We start from the raw sequence: 25,799 nt of genomic DNA on the forward strand, positions 1-25,799 counted from the left end.
GGGGAATCAATTAATTGTTTTTAAATGTAAAAACAATTTTTCAAAATAAGGTGTATTAAAAAAAAACCAAAATTATCCACCTAGCGGTGAAACCCAGCTTTTCTCATACAAAATAGATTTACACGACTTAAGAGAAGAAATACTCCTTGAAAATTTCTGCTAGTTTCACCACTCTAAATAAGGAATTTCTTATAGCCAACAGCACAACTATACCGAAACTTCGAATCCTAACATTCACACACTTATGAATATACATCAAAACATATATGCAAATACCATAAAATAAATATGTTTCAAATACATCACGCAAAAAATCCAGATGACTACTTCTGGTTATTGGAATACATCCTAAAATGGCCAAATTTTGCCTAATCCGGAATGGCGAAGATGCCGACTTCCAGTTTCTGGAAAACAACTTAAGATGACCAGATATCATCTATTATGAGTATTGTGGAAGCGTTACACCCAGAGGCCAGAGAACAACTTAGGACGCCATTTAAAATTTCTAGATACATAGTATCTTCCGATTTCTGGAAAACAACCTTAAAGGTACAAACATTACGTAATGTTTTTCAGGAACATTATCCCGGGCTCGCAAGTCGGGAGTAAACTCCATATTTCTCTTTGAAACCCAATTTTGCAGCTTCCGGGTTCTGGAAAACATCCTTAAATTGTCAAATACAATACAATGAAGGTATATCCACTATTTGGGTTCTACAATATTGATGTTATATATAAAGTAATAACAAAAAACAATATCGCACGCTTAGCCTTGGGGCTAATAGCGGTCTCGATCAACTAAGATTAGTTGAGAGAATTCGTTATCGATATTGTTTTTGTCACATTTTGTATGTGTAGGATAAGTACAACGATACACCGTGCCCCAGTGCTGAGTCGAGAAAATTTCCAGCTCGAAAAGATCCTCGACTCGATCGGGAATCGGACCCGAAATCACAACCGTGTGGGAGAGCTAGCCGACCGACATCGCTAACCACAGGGCCACGGGGACCACATATAAAGTAATAATCTCAATATATAAATTAAGAAGAGAGACAGAATTGTGCGAACCACCATAACTTGGGAATAGGTCGTCCGATTTGTACTCAATTTGATTTGTTGTGTTCGTCTTAACACCGAGTATTTTTGTACAGCGAGAAAGATTGTGAAAAATTAAGGGGGAAATTTTAAAAGAAAAGAAATCGATTTTCCACTGCAAACAACAGCAGCAGAGATAGAGGACATATTGCGTTCTTAGAAGGCGTTGGCAGTTGGAGTTATTTGTTTATCAATTGACAACCTTCACCACTGCTAGAATTTTTTCTCACTAAATCGTGATAATTTGGTTATTTTTTAACGAAGCGAAAATTAAAGAAAACAGTTCAGTTATCAACGATTTGTGATTAATCCGGTGTATGAAGAGAAATTTTTAGTGGCTCAGGTAAGTTGAATGAAATTCAGCGGTGCCTTTTAAATTTTCATGAACCAAAATATATTTGAGCTCTTAGACATCTCAGATCCAGCATTCCGAAAACAATATACCGCCAGTCAGAAATTGAATTACCGCAATGCAATGCGATTCAACTGCAGAGATTTTTTTGAAACAATATTTAGCCAGGGTGTTGAAAACTTGGAAAATCAGGAGAGAATGTCAGGGAATTTGTTATTCTATCAGGGAAATCAGGGAATATCAGCGAAAACTGAAAAATAATTAGGGAAAAAAATTTAACCGATACATGATTCTTTTTTAAATGGATCTTTAACACAAAAATTGATTTTTTTAGCATAAAAAGCTTCGGTTTAATATCGATCGAATACATTTTTCACGGAGATTCCAGAGTTGCGTTCATCTACGGAATTAACAAATTCTACAAATCTCCTAGGAATGGCACCACCTGATCTGCTTCATTCGCGTCAGCTTTTCTCCAATTTGCGCGAAAATTAGCCCGCCGTTTTCGAAAAAATAAAAATTCTCAAAATTCCTCATGTGCAAGCGTAGAATACGCGCTTGAAAAAAGTTGGTTTTTTTTTTGTTTGAGACAAGGTGGACTCAATTCAATTCAATGGAAAAGTGCCAGATGTGGTTTTAATCTGTTTTATTCCCGCAAAACTTCAATCATTTGATGACTCAGGAACGCATTACAAATGCGTTTCAGAACAATGTATACCACGGTCACGTGAAGTTAAATTTTGGCAGCGAAAAACAAACATTACGATGATTTGAATTACATGATTCCGAAAGAAATTCCTGATAAATCAGTAGATTGTATGAATAAGTCAATAGATCGTATAAATAATAAGGGAGATCATCCAGCAATTCCTCTATTTACAGCATTGCACATGATTTATGGTTAAAAGTAGAAATTGTCAGTCGCACGCCCAGACACCTGAACCAAAAAACTCAAAACTATTGTAGTACAAGCGACGATACTTGAAGGCAAATTCAAATGTAAGGATGTTCTCAATCCAAAAACGATTTGACTTTGAGTTTAAACGTAATGTTTGGATTTGAAATGTCTATTTAAAAATGGCAAAGTCAATCTTTTGAAGTGTTAGGAATCAATTTAGAATTCCCATGCTTTTCACACGTCCTGTAATATATTGGAAAGTCCTCCTGTTTAATTATTCTTTAAAAAGGTCGTCTTAAAACTGAACAATTTCAATTTGTTTTTTTCTAAGTGAACTTAAAAAACGGTTTTTTTTGTGTGAGCAGAAGAAACTGTTTCTTTTGAGTAACTAATAAAAAAGCCTCGTATATTTGAAATGAAAACATGTGGAATCGTGAACGTTCAAAATTAAATAAAAAATAGGGGGTCTGCTAATATTTGGATGTAATATTTATGCTAAAGAAAAAGTGATATGATTGAAATGACTTTTAATTTCAACTTCAATCTCGATCAATAAATGTTGTTGAAATAAATGTTGCCTCATATTTTGGTCGTAACTATAGTTTTAAACAGTCTCCGGGTTACGTTTTTTTTTTATTTTATTAAGGGTAGGGAACGGCTTAAGCAGTGGCGTCAATTTTAATCAGTCGAAGAAAGCAGGCCTTAAACTTCTGAATTTTGATCAATATCGACAATTTCAATGATGGAAACGAAAACTATGATTGTCTAGCTGTCTAACGAATATAAGAAATACCGTTAATCACAAAGAAATCTGTGAACAATCACCATTCGAAATGAAACGACCAATATTGCAGCCATTCAGGAGCCACTTCGGGTGCAAAAAAAAACCCAAATTAATCTACCTAGCGGTCAGACTCAGCCTTTCTCATTCAAACTTATTATTTGTAAAAATAGATTTACATGAACGCTTCAATCCAATAAATGTATATTCAATCTTAAAAAATATTGATGTTGTAATCTATACATATAAAAATGCAATCCGGTCTGTCTGTCTGATCAATAGGCTCGAAAACTACCGAACCGATCGGCGTGAAAATTTGTATGTAGGGGTTTTTGGTGCCGATAAAGGTTCCTATGATAGTTTGAGACCCCTCCCTTTTCTCGGATGTGAGGGGTCCCATACAAATGAAACATAAATTTCTGCACAACTCAGGAACAAACCAAACAAATGAAACCGAATTTGGCATGTAGATGTTATAAGGGGTAAAAAATATGTCCATAATGTTTTGACACCCCTCTTTCTTTTGGAAGGGAGGGATGCCATACAAATAAACCACAAATTTCTGCACATCTCGAGAGCTAACCAACTAAATGGAACCAAATTTGGCAGATGAATGTTTTAGTGGTAAAAAATATGTTCCATAATCGACCTCAGGCAACATTTTGGATTGTAAGATGGCAACTTCCGGTTTCTGGAAATCAACCTGAAATGGACGATTCCCATTAAATATGAGTATCTCCGGAACCAGAAAGATGCACAGAAGCTAAAAATTGATCACAGACACAATATTGAATTTTAAGATGGTGACTTCCGGTGTCTGGCAAACAGCCGGAAATGACCAAATACCATTCAATATGAATGTTTTCGGAACCAGAATTACGCCCAGATGACAGAAATTGATTTCACAGGCAATTTTAAAGTTCAAAATGACAACTTTTGGTTTCTGAAAAACAGCCCAAAGTGACCAAAAACCACCCAATATGAGTATCTCCGGAGCCAGAATGTTACAAGAAGCTAAAAATTGACCTCAGACACCATTATGAATTGTAGGATGGCTACTTCTGGTTTCTGGAAAACAGCCAAAAATGGCCGTTTTCCGTCTGACATGAGTATCTCCGGATCTAGAATGATACACAGCAGCTGAAATCGACCGCACATCCAATTTTGGATTCTAGGTTGGCGACTTCCGGTTCCTGGGAAACAGCCGAAAATGATCGAATAACACCCAATATGGGTGTTTCTTCAACCAGAGCTAGAAATTATCTTAAATACCATTTTGAAATCCAAGATGGCGACTTCCGGTTTGTGAAAAACAGCCTAAAATAACCAAATACCATCCAATATGAGTATCTCTGGAACTAGAATGATGCAATGAGCTAACAATTGACCTCAGGCACCATTTTGAATTGCTAAATGGCAACTTCTAGGAAACAGTCGAAAATGACCGAATAATACTCAATATGAATATTTCTGTAATCGAGATGATGCATAAAAACCAAACATTGACCCTGGACACCATTTTGAATTTAAAGACGACCACTTTTAGTTTGTGGAAAACAACCAAAATAACTAAATACCTCCCAATATGGGTATTTCCGGTGTCATATTGATGCCAAAAAATCTGCTGAAAATGACCGAATACCAACCAATATGAATATATTTAGAATTAAGGCGATGTACAGAAGCCAAAAGTCGAGGTAATTGTCATTTCGATAAAACCAATCATTTCAAACGATTTGTTATTTGACTTTGATCATATCCTACGGTCGATTCGTCGTGATTTGCAGACTTTGAACACATCGCAAGGAATCAATGAATTTGGAACGTTCAAATAGTACGATACCACATTTAAATTATGTTGAGGCCACAAATATTGATCAAAGCAGGTGTAGTTTTAAATAGTCTTTGAATTTCTTTTCTTTCCATGACTTTTGAGTCACATATCAAATTGTTATGAAGTTTGTTATTTGTAAGTTCGAGCGATGATTCGTTCGTATGACACTAGTTATGTCAAATAAGTCATGTAGTCTTTGAGATAATAGACTTTAGTTGTTTTATTAACAATTTAATACATAACGGTTGCTTAAGTACGATTATAATCAAATCAAATTGGAACGTATAGGGCAGCCAAACTTTGAAACCACGTGTTCAATCATAAATCATCAGTTAACCCTTAACTAGCCCGCTCATCTGATAATAATATTGATCAAATCGGTTGTGTAGTTTCTGAGATAATGAAGTTTCGTGATTTTCACCTTTCGACACATTACAGACAAAGTTACAGTCCGATTATAGTTAAATTCAATAGGGTGTTATCAGGCAGCTAGACCTCTCATTTGACTTTAATTTAGTAACAATCGGTTCAGCCATCTCTGAGAAAAGTGAGTGAGTCCAAGTAGTCTTCGGAATATGTTCCTTTTCATAGCTGGATTTCACATTTTTAAACATAACAGGCAAAGTAAAAGTCCGATTGCAAAACAAATCGATAGGGTCTTATGGGGCATTTAGACCTTTCATATGACGCTGATTCTATGAAAATCGGTTCAGCCATCTCTGAGAAACATGAGTGAGATTAAGTAGTCTTCAGAACACGTTTCTTTTCATAACTTTTGTACCACAAGTTCAATCTTTATAAAATTCAAAAGTTAAAGGTTTTTAAGGTAGCCCGTTCATTTGAAATCAATTTTGTTCAAATCGGTTGTGTAGTTTTTGAGATATTGATGTTTCGTGATTTTTACATTTTGATACATAACCTCTAAACTAAAAATCCGATTACAATAAAATTCAATGGATTCTTATGGGACAACAAGACCTTTCATTTGCAATTAATTTCATGAGAATCGGTCCAGCCATCACTGAGAAAAGTGAGTGAGAATAATAATCTGCACATACCCACACACATACACACACACATACAGAAAATGCTCAGCTCGTCGAGCTGAGTCGAGTGATATATGCCATTCGGCCCTTTGGAGCACTTTTATACTTTCGGTTTTGCAAGTGATTGCTATACCTTTCTAGGAGAAAGGCAAAAATGAAACCCGTAAATCAATGCGACCAGAAAAAAATATATTAATAAAACTCAGTCAGTGTACACTGACTTGGGTCGTGGTCGCGATTTCACATTAATTACGAAGACATTCAAATGCTATAAAATCTGACTGCCAAACACTCAGCTTTATCTTCAACAAGCTAAAAGTATTGGACTCTTCAGTTTCTAATGAAATGTAGCAAGAGCTGGAATCGGTGATTTAGAAGTATTTTAGAAATCAGACACCAGCGGTGATTCAGCGATCTTAAGCAAAGTTTTACAGAAGGGAACTACATTATTTGGGCCTAACGAAAAATTGTCAGTGGATCTGAGGCGATTGATAGACGATTGTTAATGAATTTCTGGAGTGAACTTGAATAAATTTTGTTCTTCAATTGATAAATAAACTGTAAACGATAGTTTAAAACTTATATTAATAAACTTTATTTGAAATCTCATTTTCGCTAAGGATTTTTTTCCTTTCCCGGTTTCCGGGATTTCTCGGGAAATGAGATTTTTCATTCCCGTTTCCCGGGAAATCTATTTTCGGGAATATTGCAAACCCTATTCTGAACCACATGTTCGATCTTCATAAAATTCAAAAGTTAAGGGTTTTTTAGGTAGGCCGTTCATTTGAAACCAATTTTGTTCAAATCGGTTGTGTAGTTGATGTTTCGTGATTTTTACGTTTTGATAAATAACCTCTAAACTAGAAATCAGATTACAATAAAATTCAATAGGGCAACTAGACCTTTCATTTGCAATTAATTTAATTGAAATCGGTTCAGCCATCTCTGAGAAAATCGATTGAGATTGGGAGAGCGTTACACACACAGACATACACACACAGACATACACACACACATACACACACACATATACAGAAAATGCTCAGCTCGTCAAACTGAGTCGAGTGATATACGACATTCGGCCCTTTTGAGTACTTTTATACCTTTAGTTTTTGCAGTGATTGCTATACCTTCCCAGGAGGAAGGTAATAGGAGAAAGGCAAGAAGTGAAATGATAGAAATGACTTTTTATTTCAACTTCAATCCTGTGCAAGGCCGCAAACATTGAAATAGTACAATATCAAATTTTAATGATGTTGAGGCCACATATTTTGATCGTAGCTATAGTTTTAAACAGTCTGCGGGTTCCTTTTTTCTCTATAACTTTCAAACCACATGTTTAAACATTATGAAATTCATTGTTTAAGGGTTTAAAAGCCTATCAATTTGAATTCAACTATGTTCATAGCTTCTGAGGTATAAGAGCGATTTTTACATTCTGACGCAGCGCCAAAACTAAAAGTTTGATTACAATGAAATTCAATAGCAAACTAAGCAGCAAATAGACCCTTCATTTGACACCAAGATAGAAATAATAGGTGAGACCATCTCTGAGAAAAGTGAGTGAGAAAAAAAGGTGCACATACACACGTACACACCCACACACAAAAATATACACCAATACATGCAAACATGCAAAAACTGCTCGATTCGTCGAACTAAGTCGAGTAGTTAGTGAGCTAATTTAGCTAGTGATCGTTAGGAGAAAGTCAATATGTTTACTTTCAATCTGTGATTTCACATTTTTATAAACAACGGACGAAGTTACAATCCGATTACCATGAAATTCAAAAGCAACCTATGGGGCAACTATACCTTTCATTTGAAACTAATTTTGTGAAAATCGGTTCAGCCATCTCTGAGAAAAATGAGTGAGTTTAAACAACCTCAGGATAAATTTTCTTTACATAACTTTTGAACCATTAGTACAATCATAACTAAATTTGAAAGTTAAGGGTTTTGAAGACAGCCCGATCATTTGAAATCAGTTTTCTTGAAATCGGTTATGTGGTTTCTGAGATCTTGATGTTTCGTGATTTTTACATTTTGATACAAAACCACTAAACTAAAAATCCGATTACAATGAAATTCGACAGCAACCTATGGTGCAACTAGACCTTTTATTTGCAATTAATTTTATGAAAATCGGTCCAGCCATCTCTGAGAAAAGTGAGTGAGAAAAAAAGTTGCACACACACACACACAGACTTTTTATTTCAACTTCAATCCTGAGCAAGGCCGCAAACATTGAAATAGTACAATATCAAATTTGAATGATGTTGAGGTCACATATTTTGATCGTAGCTATAGATTCAATCAGTCTGCGGGTTATGTTTTTGCCTTTCTCCTAGAAAGGTATAGCAATCCCTTGCAAAACCAAAAGTATAAAAGTGCTCCAAAGGGCCGAATGGCATATATCACTCGACTCAGCTCGACGAGCTGAGCATTTTCTGTATGTGTGTGTGTATGTGTGTGTGTGTGTGTGTGTGTGTGTGTGTGTGTGTGTGTGTGTGTGTGTGTGTGTGTGTGTGTATGTGTGTGTATGAGTGTGTGTATGTGCAGATTTTTATTCTCACTCACTTTTCTCAGAGATAGCTGGACCGATTTTCATGAAATTAATTGCAAATGAAAGGTCTAGTTGCCCCATAAGACCCTATTCGATTTCATTGTAATCGGATTTTTAGTTAAGAGGTTATGTATCAATATGTAAAATCATGAAACATCATTATCTTGAAAAATACACAACCTATTTGAACAAAAATGATTTGAAATGAACGGGCTACCAAAAATACCCCAAACTTTTGAATTTCATATAGATTGGACATGTGGTTTAAAAGTTATGAAAAGAAACGTGTTTTTAGGACTGTTTAATCTCACTCATGTTTCTCAGAGATGGCTGGACCGATTTTCATAAAATCAGTGTCAAACGGAAGGTCTAGTTGCATCATAAGACCCTATTGATTTGTTTTGCAATCAGATCATTACTTTGCCTGTTATGATTAAAAATGTGAAATCCAGCTATGAAAAGGAACATATTCCGAAGACTACTTGGACGCACTCACTTTTCTCAAAGTTAGCTGACCCGATTTCCACAAAATTAGTGTCAATTAATAAGTCAAGCTGCCTCATAACACCCTATTGAATTTTCCTGTAATCGGACTGTAATTTCGCCTGTAATGTACCGAAATGTGAAAATCACGAAACTTCATTATCTTAGAAACTACACAACCGATTTGATCAATATTATTATCAGATGAGCGGGCTAGTTAAGGGTTAACTGATGAATTATGATTGAACACGTGGTTTCAAAAAATTTTGGCTGCCCTGTACGTTCCCATTTGATTTGATTATAATCGAAGTTAAGCCACCGTTATGTATTAAATTATTCATAAAACAACGAAAGTCTATTATCTCAAAGATTGCATGACTTATTTGAACATAACTAGTGTCATACGAACGAGTCATCTCTCAAACTTACAAATAACAAACTTTATAACAATTTGTTATGTGGCTCAAAAGTTATGGAAAGAAAAGAAATTCAAAGACTATTGAAAACTACACCTGCTTTGATCGATATAGAGGCCTCAACATAATTTAAATTTGGTATCATACTATTTGAACGATCCAAATTCATTGCGTGTTTAAAATCTGCAAATGCACGACGAATCGGCCATAGGATATGATCAAAGACAAATAAAAAATCGTTTAAAATGATTGGTTTTATCGAAATGACAACATCCTTGACTTTTGGCTTCTGTACATCGCCTTAATTCAGAATGTATTCATATTGGGTGGTATTCGGTAATTTTCTGCAGATTATCTGGCATCAATCTAATACCGGAAATACCCATATTGGGAGGTATTTAGTTATTTTGGTTGTTTTCCAGAAACTAAAAGTGATTGTCTTTAAATTCAAAATGGTGTCCAGGGTCAATGTTTGGTTTCTATGCATCATCTCGATTACAGAAATATTCATATTGAGTATTATTCGGTCATTTTCGACTGTTTCCTAGAAGTTGCCATTTAGCAATTCAAAATGGTGCCTGAGGTCAGTGGTTAGCTCATTGCATCATTCTGGTTCCAGAGATACTCATATTGGATAGTATTTGTTTATTTTAGGCTGTTTTTCACAAACCAGTAGTCGCCATCTTGGTTTTCAAAATGGTATATAAGATAGTTTCTAGCCTCTGAGCGTCATTCGGGTTGAAGAAACACCCATATTGGGTGTTATTCGATTATTTTCGGCTGTTTCCCAGAAGCCTGAAGTCGCCAACCTAAAATCCAAAATGGGGTCTGTGGTCGATTTCAGCTGCTGTGTATCATTCTAGATCCACGGGGAGATACTCATGTTAGACGAAAACCGGCCATTTTTGGCTGTTTTCCAAAAACCAGAAGTTGCCATCCCGCAATTCATAATGGTGTCTGAGGTCAATTTTTAGCTTCTTGCAACATTCTGGCTCCGGAGATACTCATATTGGGTGGTATTTGGTCACTTTGGGCTGTTTTTCAGAAAACCGAAATTTTAAATTTATTATGAGGCAGCTGTACCTCTCATTTGACACTAAATTAGTGTCAAATGAGAGGTACAGCTGCCTCATAACACCCTATTGAATTTAACTGTAATCGGACAGCAACTTCTTCTGTAATGTATTGAAATGTGAAAATCACGAAACTTCATTATCTCAGAAACTACACAACCGATTTGATCAATATTGATATCAGATGAACGGGCTAGTTAAGGGTTAACTGACGAATTATGATTGAACAAGTGGTTTCATAATTCGGCTGCTCTATACGTTCCCATTTCTTTCGATTATAATCGAACTGAAGCAACCGTTATATATTAAATTGTTAACACAACGAGTCTATTATCTCGAAGATTTCACGACTTATTCAACATAACTAGCGTCATACGAACGAGTTATCTCTTAAACTCACCGCTAACCGAAAGTTTGACGACGCTAATCGCTAAGTCGCTAACCGGAAAATTTAACTCGATAATCGCTAAACGCTAAACGCTAAACCCACATTAGCGGAACTTTCGCTAATCGCTAATCGCTAACTTTTTAATATGTAAATAGTCATATCCTATATTTATTGCTCATGTTTTGTAAGATTTGGACCACTTTGATCTGTTTTGGTTAAATAAACGAAAACAATTACTTTTAAAAGCTGTTTACAGTAAGAGGTTCACGAAACGGTATTAATATTTGATTTTGTAAAAACAAGAATAACAAAAGTTATTTAGCTTGCATTGAAAATAGATACTCTTAAGAATGTTTTCATGAAAATTCAATTATTATCTGAATCGAAAAAAATAGAAATAAAGTTGTCATAATTTCAAGCGCATTGCAATTCATCAAAGTTCTTGGTGTGCCAAAAATTCAATCTAGACCTTGTGCTTGTTTTTCAAAATGCTACTGTGGCTTGTACGATAACTGGAACTCCATTCTAGGGTAAAAAAACTGACAAGAGTAACTTTCGCAGCAAAGAATGTTCATCTTTCGCAGCAATTTACGTACGCCATCAGCAATTCACAGTTTTTCTAAATATTTCTATTGTCGCTTCTCCACAAAATTTAGCGAATTAGCGATTAGCGTTTCGAAGGCCAAAATTTTAGCGACGCTAACAGTTTCGCTAACCAGCTCAAATATGAGCGAAATCGCTCAATCGCTAACTGAATTTTAGCGTCGCTAATTAGCGAATTAGCAAATTAGCGGAATGGTGCCCACCACTGCAAATAACTAACTTCATGACAACTTGATATGTGGTTCAAAAGTTATGGAACGAAGAGAAATTCAAAGACTATTTAAAACTATACCTGATTTGATCAATATACGTGGCCTCAACATAATTTAAATGTGGTTTCGTACTATTTAAACGTCCCCGGTATTGCTCGTGATGAAATTGTTCGAAATTAAATGACATTTCTTTAATTTCGCTATTTCTTAAGCACTAACATTACGTCAATTTTCTTATTATATACATCCATTACGACATCAATATTTTAGAACCTAAAGAGTGAATATACTTTTATTGGATTGAAGCGTTCATGTAAATCTATTTTTACAAATAACAAGTTTGAATGAGAAAGGCTTTCTCCTAGAAAGGTATAGCAATCACTGGAAAAATCAAAGGTATAAAAGTGGTCCCAATGGCCGAATGTCATAGACCACTCGACCTCTTACGACGAACTGAGCATTTTCTGTATGTATGTATGTATGTGTGTATGTGTGTGACGTCACACCCGCGCAGAAAATACCTTATGTTCCGTCACGCAGAATTTTGTCATACGGTACATTCTAGCTCAGTCCGAAAGACAGTAAGCCTTCCGTTGAAAGAAATGAAAAACAGGTAGAGTATAGAATCGGGACACGGCCGTCCGCCGTTGTCCCCCAAAAACAAGACCAATTGTAAAGAAAGCAGGAAAGATCTTGAAGAAAGACCGCGAACGGTTCTGCTATGCAAGCGTTGGCGATAGCACTTTGTCTTCCGCGATGAATAGTCACTAAAGCCACCGAGGCATTGAATAAACAAAAAAGAACTCGACAAACGGTAGCGTCGCTCAGCGTCGCCCATGCTCACGCGCGGGTTCTTAGCGCTCACGCTAGCGCACGTGTTTTGGAGCACATGTTATAGCGCTCTCAAGTAGTTAATTGTATGTACTAAAAGTTAAGCACGAGAAAGAGACAGGCCAAGACATGCCATAGGCCAGTATAGAACAGCTAGGTATGTGGTGACCGGATCGAAGGGGAAAAGCCTTTCGCTCTGAGTTACCTGTAGGGTACTATTTAAGCTTTTGTGTAAAAGTAAGTTTAATCTACCGCTCAAGTCTCGAGTTGTAATTCCGTGCCGACGGCACGTACAGGGGTTCTCTGGAGAAAGTCCTGGTAGGCTATACCCAGGATATAGGTATACCTACACATGTGGTGACAGCGGTGGGATATGGTTTCTAGAAAAGGAAACGGACCACGCGAGGTAATATAAAGTCAAAAGAAGCTTAAGTATAAGTAGTGTTCGATAACGGTAAAAAACGCGATAAAATAGTTCAAAGTATAAATTGTGTGACGTTGAACGAAAGTGGATATTGTGCAACGAGAACTAAAAGTGTTAGAGGAAAAAATTGTGCACGCGAAACAGGAAAAAAACAGCAAAAAAATAGTGAGGAAGAACATTGGCTACAAACTTTTATAGTGTTAAAAACAAATTTGGTTCGCGCTTGAAGAAAAAAAAATGTAAAAGTGGTTTATAGTGATAAAGAAGCAACATAAAACAAGAGGAAGAAAAATAATATGATCAAGTAAACAATTGTACAATAATAATACGAGTAAAGACGAAGTGAAAAATTATTAAAAATGGACAAGAACACAAGTGCGAAGCTGTTGTTGTGTGTGATAAGGATTTTCTTTACCAGTGTGTGAAATACGAATCTGTCGCAACAGGAAGATAAAATTTAACCGGTAAGTTCTTGATTTCCTTCTCTATAACAAAAAAGGTTCATTCATTTCGCCCAAAAATAATATGACTCCGTACCAGCGAAATAAACTAGTTGACATTTGCACGACCTGACTAATTAAATAGCAGTGCCTGCGGCAACACCGATGGCAAAGACGAATTGTAGAACGCAAACAGACAGAGTTACGCACATGGAACTCACCTTAATTGTTCTGAAAAAGAGTTTTAGCCCACTGGTAGCCATACAGCAAGTATGAAAATTGGGAGCTACGCTATCGTCAGCGATATAAAAAGAGCGTGAGAGCCTCTGCGATCGCGTCTTTACTTATACAGTATAGTAGCATATGCTAGAATGCTTGTCGTCCCGTTCTTATGCCACCAGGTTGAATAGGTGACGTATTTTACAGTGTTATTGCGATCAGCTGTGCCAGGCACGGTCAAGGTCGCGGTTTGTATGCAGTAATTTTAATGGCCATTGGTAGATCGTGCTGCTGGCATAAGCAAAACGATTCAGTAGCGGTGAAATGTTTAGTAGGTCAAAGAAAAAAGTAAATCAATAAGCGCAACGCGCGCGGCGATACAATTAAATATCCGCCGGGGGGAAATGTTAACAGACAGCAAAAATATGTTATGATGAATGTTGTCGTAAGGAGACAGATGTTGCAATATTCTTATGAAACAGCCCTTAACGCCATCTAATTTGAACATTTACAATTTTAGATTAGTTGTAAAATTGGTTCAATTACACTATAAAAAAATGACTATTTTATCTCAAACATGTTGGGGTAAAAATATTATTAAAATAATTGTTTGATTGATTAACAGAAATAAACATTGAACTATAAAAAAATGACTATTTTATCTCAGACATGTTGGGGTAAAAATATTATTAAAATAATTGTTTGATTGATTAACAGAAATAAACATTGAAGCTTTAACACCAAATGGTTCGAAACTTGGTGTTCAGATTTTTTTGATGGCGCGACGAAGAGTCGGTCACGCTACGTTATCACATCTGGTCAACAGAATCGTTAGTGATACCTAGGAAAAGGAGGAAGAAGGCTACATAAGCCTTTTATTGTAGTAGTATTTATTCTGCCCTTATAGTATTTATTCCGCAGTACCTGTTATTTTTTTTTTCCAAGAAATATATATAAAATTTTATATTCATAATGGAGTACACGTTTCCAAAAGCAGATGCCATGCAGTGCATCCCAGATTTTGATGGATCGCTAGACGGACTAGAAGCGTTCGTTTATCATATCGAGCATTTTGCTCGGGAGATACCAGAAGGAGTATCACACGCTCCACTGGTTTATATTATTCTATTGAAACTAAAAGGCAGAGCTGCTGCCGCAATACATAGAATTAACGCAAATGCTTGGCCACAGGTTAAGCAGAATTTATTAAAGGAATTTGGGGATATTATATGCATCGAGGCAGTTATAAATCAAGTAGAAACATTGAAACAGGAGGCGAATGAGACCTTTCCTGATTATAAAAAGAGGATATTGAAAATTAAGGAGCAAATCGACTCCTACGAAACTAATTGTACGAAGTCATGCATGATAGTTAGTCTTCGATTACATTTTATGGCGGGTTTGTGTGACACCGCATTGAAAGAAGCTGCTCAAGGTAAACGAGCATTGAAGTTAGAAGAGCTGCTAGACGACTTAGAGGATTACTACCATGAGCGTTATCACATCGCGGAAATAGAAAACAGAATACAGGGCCTAGAATGGGTCGAAAGACAGCGCGATGCGCTTAGACAATTTGATAGTAGCAGAAATATTTTCACAATTAATTACGAAGACGCTAACTGTAGCAACAGCCGCCTGGGAAGAAATGAATATTATAATCACAAAAATAGGGATAGAATAATCTACAAGCAAAACAATTATGACAATATATGTAGATCTAGCGACGGTAATCGATACAATTACAGTTATCGCACCGCACGTTCATGTCGGCGGAGTCAAAGGGGCTACGCCACTGGTTGGAATTATAATTATTACGGTCAAAATGGACCAACTGATAGGAGGTACAGGAATTCGTATACCCGGATGCCTCAGAAAATGCTTATGGTAGCCAACATTAATGAAAGAAGTAGTAATTCGCAAAAAGAAGGTATTTTGGATCCTGTTGCACAGGAATATTTTAACGAGGATTTAGCAGAAATTTGCGAAGATGTTGACTGGCGGAGATGTACCGATGAGCCCAGCAATATAGTAATAGCCGATTGGAGGACCGCAAGCCATCACATAAGAGACAACAGTGCTTGTGTGGCTAAGCGAGTATATTACGATGTCAGAGGGCACTTAATGTTAACCCTACTGGCTAAGCAGAATGTCAAATTTACGTTGAACCTGATCTTAGATACAGGTGCATGTGCGTATATAATTAATGCACGCGTTGTGAATCTTTTGAATGTACCGGTAAATACACAGGACGTAACCACTTTTGGAGGTATCGGCCAAGACGTTGTGCGTACCTCAGGTACAATTATGTTGGATTTAATAGTCGGAGACTTTTTGATCCCGACGCAATTTCATATATTAGAAAATTTGCCAAGCGACGGATTAATCGGCGCAGAATTCTTAAAGAAGCATACGCTTCAAATAGGAAATAATTTTGATTACATAGTGTTCAAGAAACACGGAAACAGAAGTCCGGACGACTTGAGTCCGTGGAGTATGCCCAAAGACGAAGTCCTTAGTCAACATGTCTATGTGGCAGCCAGAAATAGAGTTATGGTGCAGAACGAGTTGCGAGATACTAGCAACACAGCCCGCAATGAGGCTGACGTAGACAAAAAACGAAATAAATAGAGAGCACCAAACATATCGAAATGAAGAGCCGAAGAATAATTTTCTTGACTCGAAGAATACTATAATGCCCGAGTTGGACCTAGACTCGAGGCTTGACTATGACCTGTTGGAGCACAAGCTGACACCAGAGTCAAAAGGAAATGCAAGAATTGAAAAATTACGGCAAGTGCTGAATTTGGCGCACTTGCCTGATAGAGAATTCAGGACAGTGAAGAATATGGTCGAAAGCTATGCGGATATATTCTTTTTCGAGGGCGACAAGTTAACTACTACTGACGCCGCCGTACACACGATAGAAACTTCATCGGAGGTGCCTATTAATAAACGACAATATAGATTTCCGGAGGCCACGAAACGACACATTAATAAAGAAATCGAGGAAATGAGGGTGCAGGGAATTATTAGGCCCAGCACTAGTCCCTGGAATGCACCGGTGTTATGTGTACCAAAAAAACCGGATGCTGACGGGAATAAAAGATACAAAATTGTGGTAGACTTAAGATCATTGAACGAAGTTACCAAGCCGTTTGTATACCCAATACCTCTTATAAATGAGATATTGGATAATGTTGGAGGAGCAAAATATTTCTCCTCAATTGATTTAAAATCGGGGTTCTATCAAGTCCCGATAGACCGCCGAGATGCGGCTAAGACGGCGTTTTCCACTCCCAAAGGCCACTTCGAATTTACACGGATGCCGATGGGGTTAAAGAACAGCCCCTCAACATTCCAAAAACTTATGAATACTGTTCTCTTTGAGATAGGGGACGTGAAAGCTTTTGTCTACCTCGATGATATTATAGTTTTCGGTGACACTATCACCGACCATAATGATAACTTGCGAAAAGTATTACAAGCTTTGCGCAAACATAACTTAAAAATAGAACCATCAGAGTGTCAGTTTTTGAAAAAGGAACTGGAGTATTTGGGTCATGTCGTTAATGAAGAAGGCATAAAACCCACCAATGCAAATATTAAGGCCATTCAAAGCCTTAAGCCACCCACAAACGTAAAAGGTATAAGGTCATTTCTGGGAACAGTGAATTTTTACGGGAAGTTTATCCCCAACATCGCGGAGAAGCGCAAGCCGCTGAATGATTTGTTGAAGAAAGACGCTAAATTTGTGTGGGGAAAAGAATGTCAGGAAGCGTTCGAATTCCTTAGAAACGCGCTGATTACAGAGCCAGTTTTAGTCCGGCCAGATTATCAAGACACTTTTGTTATTACGACAGACGCTAGCAATTATGCTATTGGAGCCGTCCTGTCGAATGAAAAATCCATGCACCGGCCGATCGCGTTCGCGAGTCGTGCACTTGTAGGTGCAGAGACCAGATATCATATCATAGAAAAGGAACTATTGGCGATTGTATGGGCCATAGAATATTTCAAACATTACATTTTTGGTCAAAAGTTTATCGTTTACACGGACCACAGACCACTTATAGCGATTTGGAGGCTCAAAGAGACATCTCCAACGCTGACAAAATTGAGACTAAAGTTGCAGGGTTTGGAATGCAGCATCAGGTATAAACAGGGTAGCGAAAATATAGTCGCCGATTTTTTGTCACGTTTGTCAGATGGGACGTGTCAGGGGCAGGAAAGTTCACCCCACAGGCAGATAGCCATGATTACGCGCCAGCAGAAACGCCTGCTAGAGCAGCAGAAGAACGCTTCGGATGATTTGAACGGCACAATACAAGATTTGAGTGCCATAGACATTGCAGACATCGCTGAGGACGAGGATGAGCAACAACTCGTCAACATTTCATATGATGACTTTTCACAGGCATTATCAAATGACCTGATACCAAGTGAGACGGTGAAAGTCTCGAAGAGAATATTGGACGAGAGGAATATCGAAGCTCGTCTTGTCATTTTGAACAGTCGGACGGCGTACAGAGAACTTCAGACACTGTATCAGCTGTCACAAGGACTGAAAGACTACGTAGAGATGGTGTACTCAAATTTAAAGACAAGAAGGTGGGCGGTTTCATAGTAGACGGCAGCGAAAGTTCATTAATCGATTGCCGGAAATTTTTTTCACAATTTTCAGATAGCTTCAATAAGAGCCCCACGGCAGTAAAGGCAGCCGGGGTCATTCACCTGATATAATTCAGAAAAATCAAGCAACAGGAAGTTCTGCAAATGATTCAGTTCCTAGCGGGTAAGCTAGAAAAACAAATAGTATTATATAATGCTAATAGCGAGCGTACAGTAATTGCGCCAGATCAAGTGGAAACAATTTTAAAGGAATTTCACGATTCACCCTTAGGAGGGCACGTAGGAGCGCGACGAATGCGCCAAAGAATTGGCACACTTTTTACGTGGGCTACGATGAAACGGGATATCGAGAACTACGTTCGGCAGTGTGATTCCTGCCAAAAGAACAAAATTGGAAGATCAAACAAGATACCGATGCAGATCACCACAACCGCATCGGAGCCATTCGAGAAATTATACATGGATATAGTAGTGTTACCCGAATCCGACTTAGGAAATCGTTATGGTCTGGTCATGCAGGACGACCTAACTAGATATTTAACTGTCGCACCTATGGAAAACCAAGAAAGCCAGACGGTAGCGAGGACTTTTGTAGAGAATTATATTTGCAAATTTGGCGTACCGTTGGAGTTAGTTACAGATAACGGTGCGAATTTTGTAAGCACACTCATGAAAGATGTGTGCAAAATTTTGAAAATTAAGAAAATAACGACGAGTCCGTACCACCCACAAGCAAATTTGGTGGAAAGATCTAATTGGGAGTTAAAAACTTACCTAAGGCAATTTATTGGCGGAAAACCGCACACGTGGGATAACTTACTCTCATTTTTTACGTTTCAGTATAATACTTCAGTAAACTCATCAACGGGGTACACCTCTTTCGAATTGTTGTATGGACGTACAGCACGCATTCCCACCTCCATTTACAATTTGACATATGAAACATATACACAAGAGATGAAAAAAATATTTTTTGATCTCCACGCGAACGCGAAGGCCAACCTAAAGGATTCAAAAGAAAAGCGCAAGCAAGTTTATGACAGAAAGGCAAATGAATGGCAGCCCATGTATGGCGATTTAGTTTTAGTGAAATCAGTCCCGACAGGATCAGGTCAAAAGCTCCAGAATATGTGGAGAGGACCTTATGAAGTAGTGGAATTCCCAAGTGAAATGACCACAGTAATCAAAAACGGAAACCGTTTAGAGAAAGTTCATAATAACCGACTTAAACGATATTATGACTGATTATACGAACTTAAACTATGTTATAAAATAAAATGAAAAAAAATAGGTTATAGTAGCAAGCACCTAAAGCTGTATGAAAAAGTATACTGAAATAAAATGACGTGAAGAAATATGAATAGTCGCCGATATTATGGAAAGCCTTTGATGGACAAGTGTCAAAAGGGCGTGACGTTTACTTGGGGAAAGACGTGGTTGAGTTTATAGACAAAAAAAATAACCTATCGTGTGGGAACACAGGAAACAGAAGTGAATAATACACAGGGAACGTTTTTACATAAAATGCGAATTTAACATGGGATAGATTCACAGAGTACAGATGACCCCGTTAGTGCGAGGCAGACGTAGGAAAAAATGGCCAATGGCCCGATAAAAGACGGACGGGAAGTAACAATGAGGGCGATTGTAAGGAGTTAAAAGAATTTAGAACAGCATTTGTTTGTAAAAATGCAAATGTTAACATGGGAAAATTATATAGTGAATATGAGAACGGGGTTTGACTGATTAAAAATGGCTAATGGCCAAATGAGAGAAGAAAACCGATTAATGAAGTATTGGAGATGACCTAAATTACGAACGACAATAAAACTAGGAGAGACTTTGGACAAGAAGGCTAAACCTTCCAGACGATGGGACTACTGGCGTTAAAAGATTCCACCTATCTATTGTAAGTTAAGATTGGGCGAGTGGAAACAACGGGAGTGACTACCCGGAACGATTGAGATGAATGCGTATCAGGTGAACGGACAAGGGAGTAGTCAACTCAGTATGAATGGAAGTGCGAAATTTTTTCTTTTATTTCCTAACCTTCTTATCTTTCAGGAATCACTAGCAACAGGTAGACGCACCTTCGAAGGGTAGGGGGAGAGGTATTATGCAGACTACTGCATATCAGGCGAAGTGTAAGTAGAACGTAAGTATGACGGACTGAGACAGCAGTATCATAATTAAAGTGGCCTACAGAGTTTTTGTAAATCGGATAAAATAATTGTAAATCCGATAAAAGAAAAGAAAAAGTTGCTATGAGAAAGAGAAATGTTTTAATGAAAAGAAAAAGAGCCACGACGAGCAACAGAGGTTGACAAAGAAAAAAAACGCACAAGAATTAGAAAAAGATTTTTTTTTTGTAAATCGGATTGAGTTCAAGTGAAAAAAAATAATTGTGAAGTAAAAATTCGTTGAGAATGAATAATGTAGACGTTGATTAACCAATAGCATCCGATATAATCAAGAGAAAAATATATTGTACACTTTAGTAGGAAAAGAAAAATTATGTTAACCGAAGAAAAAGAAAAACGGGCATAGTGTTTAAGTAGAAGATTAGAAGATATAATAGAACATAAGAGCCCGTACGCGTGTGAAATTAATTTTAAACAGCAAGTGGAAAAAATTAACGAAAAAAAAATTGATGAAAGGATGGCAAAAAAATATATGCACCACTTGCGAAGTAGGGCAACTAGCATCTAAGAATTGACAACGAGACGAGTTCCTGATCATCGAAGACGACCGAGGTGATTACAACGGATGCCGAGATGGGGCATACCATGATGCCCAGTACAGCGCGAAAAGGAAAGCAGACGGTTGCGAGGGGAGGTGAACGGCGGGTGTCTATGGTCGAGATGGAGGTAAAGCCAAACGTTATTACCAAGAGGAGACGAGCAGTATCCAGTTTTTGATCCCTGAAGAGGTCAGATGTGCAACAGAACTCAATCAATGCGGCTCATGGTCGAGCCAGAATCGAGACTTCAGCGCGAAGACGAATACAGCAAACTACACAGCGAAGGGCGTAATAATTTGTTCCAAATATATATTACTCATTAAGAGTTATTGACTTCTACAAATAAGGATTCGAGGTCGAAGCCAAACAAGCAAAATGACGCTATAAAATTTTGCTCGTGTTTAATCAACTATGTTCTTTCCGCACTACACTTTGAAGATGTGCGCACATATGTTAGCGGGTAATTATACACCTCGCGCAGGCGGTTAAAGATGCAAAACCAAGTGACTGCATTATGCAACAGAGCCGGTGGCAATCGCAAATCATTTCGCCACACGGCGCGTAACAATACTATAAGCCAAACAAAAATACAGCCAATCTATGTCAAAGGGACACGGCTAACCCAACATTAAAGTTCAACAACACACTCTGAACAATCGTAAAACAACCAGCTGAACTGCAGCCTTAAATTAAAGTGCAATGATAACCATTGAACTATTGCAAATAACCCGATGAAGCCTTAAAGATGAGTTCGCGAGGATGACATCACAAACAACCGATGAGAACCTCTACTGCCAGACGCACCCTTCCGTTTCAAACCCCCTGTAACCCGTCGCTTGAATCCGACAGCCAAGCAGCGGATATCTTCAAGGCGCAGCGCACCAGGCGAGCGAACACTTGTCAATTTGTTATGAAGAAAATCCATGTCTGAAAACGTTAATTTATGTAGAAAAGATATGTATCACTATTGTAATTAATTGAATTTTACGTGCAAAGGGAAGAAGGAATATCATGAAAACGAATATGTATATAGTAGCAAAACAACGCGAAAAATATTTGTTATGAAAAACACACCTATCGGCCGTCAGAACGGACCATGTGACCATCATCTCTTCTAGATAATGGCCAACTAGGCGGGGTGGCAGATGTGACGTCACACCCGCGCAGAAAATACCTTATGTTCCGTCACGCAGAATTTTGTCATACGGTACATTCTAGCTCAGTCCGAAAGACAGTAAGCCTTCCGTTGAAAGAAATGAAAAACAGGTAGAGTATAGAATCGGGACACGGCCGTCCGCCGTTGTCCCCCAAAAACAAGACCAATTGTAAAGAAAGCAGAAAAAATCTTGAAGAAAGACCGCGAACGGTTCTGCTATGCAAGCGTTGGCGATAGCACTTTGTCTTCCGCGATGAATAGTCACTAAAGCCACCGAGGCATTGAATAAACAAAAAAGAACTCGACAAACGGTAGCGTCGCTCAGCGTCGCCCATGCTCACGCGCGGGTTCTTAGCGCTCACGCTAGCGCACGTGTTTTGGAGCACATGTTATAGCGCTTTCAAGTAGTTAATTGTATGTACTAAAAGTTAAGCTCGAGAAAGAGACAGGCCAAGACATGCCATAGGCCAGTATAGAACAGCTAGGTATGTGGTGACCGGATCGAAGGGGAAAAGCCTTTCGCTCTGAGTTACCTGTAGGGTACTATTTAAGCTTTTGTGTAAATAAAGTAAGTTTAATCTACCGCTCAAGTCTCGAGTTGTAATTCCGTGCCGACGGCACGTACAGGGGTTTTCTGGAGAAAGTCCTGGTAGGCTATACCCAGTATATAGGTATACCTACACATGTGTATGCGTGTGTGTGTGTATGTGCAACTTTTTTTTCTCACTCACTTTTCTCAGAGATGGCTGGACCGATTTTCATAAAATTAATTGCAAATGAAAGGTCTAGTTGCGCCATAGATTGCTATTGAATTTCATTAAAATCAGATTTTTGGTTTAGAGGTTATGTATCAAAATGTAAAAATCATGAAACATCAATATCTCAAAAACCACATAACCGATTTCAATAAAACTGGTTTCGAATGATCGGGCTGCCTTCAAAACCCTTAACTTTCAAATTTCGTAATGATTGAACATATGGTTCAAATGTTATGTAAAGAAAAGTTATCCTGAGGTTGCTTAAACTCACTTATTTTTCTCAGAGATGGCTGAACCGATTTTCACAAAATTAGTGTCAAATAAAAGGTCTAGTTGCCCCATAGGTTGCAATTGAATTTTATTGTAATCGGATGGTAACTTTGTCCGTTGTTGATAAAAATGTGAAATCACATAATGAAAGTAAACATGTTGACTTTCTCCTAACGATCACTGGCTAATTAATAGGTAGAAAAGTGATCCAAATGGCCGAATGTCATATACTACTCGACTCAGTTCAACGAATCGAGCATTTTCTGCATGTATGCATGTATAGGTGTATATGTTTATGTGTGGGTGTGTACGTGTGTATGTGCATCTTTTTTTTCGCACTCACTTTTCTCAGAGATGGTCTGACCGATTCTTCCTATCTTTGTGTCAAATGAAGGGTCTATTTGCCGCTTAGGTTGCTATTGAATTTCATTGTAATCAAACTTTTAGTTTTGGCGCTGCGTCAGAATGTGAAAATCGCTCTTATATCTCAGAAGCTATGACCATAGTTGAATTCAAATTAATGGGCTTTAAAACCCTTAAACAATGAACTTCATAATGTTTAAACATGTGGTTTGAAAGTTATAGAAAGAAACGTAACCCTCAGACTGTTTAAAACTATAGCTACGATCAAAATATGTGGCCTCAACATCATTTAAAGTTGATATTCTACTATTTCAATGTTCGCGGCCTTGCTCAGGATTGAAGTTGAAATAAAAAGTCATTTCTATCATTTCACTTTTTGCCTTTCTCCTAGAGAAGTATAGCAATCACCGCAAAAACTAAAGGTATAAAAGTGCTCAAAAGGGCCGTATGTCATATACCACTCGACTCAGTTCGACGAGCTGAGCATTTTCTGTATATGTGTGTGTGTAATGCTCTCCCAACATCACTCGATTTTCTAAGAGATGGCCGAACCGATTTCAATAACATTAATTGCAAATGAAAGGTCTAGTTGCCCTATAAGACCCTATTGAATTTTCTGTAATCTTATTGCTAGTTTAGAGGTTATGTATCAAAATGTAAAAATCACGAAACATCAATATCTCAGAAAATACATAACCGATTTGAACAAAATTGATTTCAAATGAACGGACTATACTAAAAACCCTTAACTTTTGAATTTTATGAAGATTGAACATGTGGTTCAGAAGTTATGGAAAGAAACGTGTGCTGGAGACTATTTAATCTTACTCATGTTTCTCAGCGATGGCTGGACCGATTTTCATAAAATCAGTGTTATATGGAAGGTATTGTTGCCTCATAAGACCCTATCGATTTGATTTTGCAAACGCATTATTACTTTGCCTGTTAAGTTTAAAAATGTGAAATCCGGCTATGAAAAGAAACATATTCCGAAGACTACTTGGACTCACTCACTTTTCTCAGAGATGGTAGAACCGATTTCCACAAAATTAGTGTCAAATGTCAGGTCTAGCTGCCTCATAACACCCTATTGAATTTTCCTGTAATCGGACTGTAACTTCGTCTGTAATGTATTGAAATGTGGAAATCACGAAACTTCATTATCTTAGAAACTACACAACCGATTTGAACAATATTGATATCAGATGAACGGGCTAGTTAAGGGTTAACTGATGAATAATGATTGAACACGTGGTTTCAAAGTTTGGCTGCCCTATACGTTCCCTTTACTTTTGATTGTAATCAAACTTAAGCAACCGTTATGTATTAAATTGTTAAAACAACGAAAGTCTATTATCTCAAGTATTACACGACTTATTTGAACCTAACTAGTATCATCAAACTTACGAATAACAAACTTCATAACAATTTGATATGCTGTTCAGAAGTTTTGGAAAGAAAAGAAATTCCAAGACTATTCAACACTATACCTGCTTTGATCAATATATATATGGCCTCAACATGATTAAAATGTGGTATCGTACTATTTGGCCGTTCACGGTACCGCTCGTGATTAAATTGTTCGAAATTAAGAGTCATTTCTTTTATTTTGCTATTTCTTAAGCACTAACATTACGTCAAATTTTATATTTTATACTTCAATTACAACATCAATATTTTAGAACCCAAAAAGTGAATATAAATACCTTTATTGGATTTAAGCATTCATGTAAATCTATTTTTACAAATAATAAGTTTGAATGAGAAAGGCTGAGTCTGACCGCTAGGTGGATTAATTTAGGTTTTTTCTATAACTTTCAAACCACATGTTTAAACATTATGAAATTCATTTTTTAAGGGTTTAAAAGCCTAATAATTTGAATTCAACTATGTTCATAGCTTCTGAGATATAAGAGCGATTTTCACATTCTGACGCAGCGCCAAAACTAAAAGTTTGATTACAATGAAATTCAATAGCAATCTTAGCAGCAAATAGGCCCTTCATTTAACACCAAGATAGAAAGAATAGTTCAGACCATCTCTGAGAAAAGTGAGTGCGAAAAAAAGGTGCACATACACACGTACACACCCACACACAAACATATACACCTATACATGCAAACATGCAAAAACTGCTCGATTCGTCGAACTAATATGCAAACTAAGTCGAGTAGTTAGTGAGCTAGTTTAGCCAGTGATCGTTAGGAGGAAGTCAATATGTT

At 37.4% G+C, this 25,799-nt stretch overlaps 1 protein-coding gene and 1 long non-coding RNA gene across 9 annotated transcripts in view; both read right to left on the bottom strand.

Moving 5' to 3' along the window:
* LOC129718467 (uncharacterized) overlaps positions 1–666 on the bottom strand; it is a 96,717-nt gene extending 96,051 nt beyond the window's left edge. Inside the window, exon 1 of the long non-coding RNA XR_008726910.1 lies at positions 563–666. This is a non-coding gene — a long non-coding RNA (uncharacterized LOC129718467). The remainder of the gene's footprint in view (positions 1–562) is intronic.
* The window catches only part of LOC129718457 (syntaxin-binding protein 5), a 1,078,665-nt gene that overhangs the window by 151,359 nt on the left and 901,507 nt on the right, over positions 1–25,799 (bottom strand). The gene's annotated exons all lie outside the window — the stretch shown is intronic.

This window comes from Wyeomyia smithii, chromosome 1 (genome assembly GCF_029784165.1).
Source record: "Wyeomyia smithii strain HCP4-BCI-WySm-NY-G18 chromosome 1, ASM2978416v1, whole genome shotgun sequence".
Classification (NCBI taxonomy): domain Eukaryota; kingdom Metazoa; phylum Arthropoda; class Insecta; order Diptera; family Culicidae; genus Wyeomyia; species Wyeomyia smithii.